This window comes from Solea solea, unplaced genomic scaffold (genome assembly GCF_958295425.1).
Source record: "Solea solea unplaced genomic scaffold, fSolSol10.1 scaffold_134, whole genome shotgun sequence".
In the NCBI taxonomy this organism is placed as follows: Eukaryota; Metazoa; Chordata; class Actinopteri; order Pleuronectiformes; family Soleidae; genus Solea; species Solea solea.
Window position 1 is genome coordinate 30,001 of NW_026704058.1, and position 1,493 is coordinate 31,493.

Consider the following 1,493-nt stretch of genomic DNA (forward strand, 5'->3'; position numbering starts at 1 on the left):
AAGTCGGCACTTAGAAGAATTTCCGAGTCGCCCCGGTTCTCGGGGACCGGGCCGAGCGCCGACCTCTGTCCGAGCGCGAGCGCCTATTTTCGGATAAGTTGGGACGACTTCCACGGTCCGTATCTCGGTCATTATCTCCACCTTTTCGGATGGAACCAACGGTGTCGCGTTGCCCCGGTCCCCGCCGAGGGCCCTGGGGCGTGGGATCCTGAGTTTTCCCCGTGCTTCCTGTGGTTTTCGGCCGTGGAAAAACCCTAGGCGCGCCGGTTCTCGGGACCGGGCCGAGCGCCGACCTCTGTCCGAGCGCGAGCGCCTATTTTCGGATACGCCGAGTCGATTTCAACGGTCCGTATCTCGGTCATTTATCCACCTTTTCGGGTGGAACCGACGGTGTCGCGTTGCCCCGGTCCCCGCCGAGGGCCGTGGGGCGTGGGATCCTGAGATTTCCCCGTGCTTCCTGTGGTTTTCGGCCGTGGAAAAACCCTAGGCGCGCCGGTTCTCGGGACCGGGCCGAGCGCCGACCTCTGTCCGAGCGCGAGCGCCTATTTTCGGATACGCCGAGTCGATTTCAACGGTCCGTATCTCGGTCATTTATCCACCTTTTCGGGTGGAACCGACGGTGTCGCGTTGCCCCGGTCCCCGCCGAGGGCCGTGGGGCGTCGGGTCCTGAGTTTTCCCCGTGCTTCCTATGGTTTTCGGCCCTCGAAAAACCCAATTCGCCCCGGTTCGAAAAAGCGGCACTTAGAAGAAATTTCGAAAAAGTGCGCTCACTTGGAAGCCGTGTTCCTATGTATGTGCCGGGAGTGTCGCACACAACCCACACAAACTCGACCAAACATGCTCTCTGGCCCATGTTGCGCAGCATCCCGGTAAACTCGGCCAAACATGCTCTCTGGCCCATGTTGCGCAGCATCCCGGTAAACTCGAACCAAACATGCTCTCTGGCCCATGTTGCGCAGCATCCCGGTAAACCTCCGCCGCGGTTCTCGGGACCGGGGCCGAGCGCGAGCGCCTATTTTCGGGTAAATTGTGACGACTTTTGACGGGCCGTATCTCGGTCATTTCTCCACCTTTTCGGGTGGAACCAACGGTGTCGCGTTGCCCCGGTCCCCGCCGAGGGCCCTGGGACGTCGGGTCCCGAATTTTCCCCGTGCTTCCTATGGTTTTCGGCCGTGGGAAAACCCTATTCGCCCCGGTTCTCGGGACCCCGGCCGAGCGCCGACCTCTGCCCGAGCGCGAGCGCCTATTTTCGGGGTAAATTGTGACGACTTCCACGGGTCATATCTCGGTCATTTCTCCACCTTTTCGCATGGAACCAGCGGCGTTCCACTCCTCTGGCCCCTGCGCAGAGCCCTGCGTTGTGACATTTTGATAAAAGCATCACCCTGGGTGGCCCTGGGAGGCGTACCTATTTTTTTGGCATAAAGAGGGGCGATTTAAAACGGGCCGTATCTCCGTCACTCCTGCACCTTTTCGCATGGGATGAACGGCGT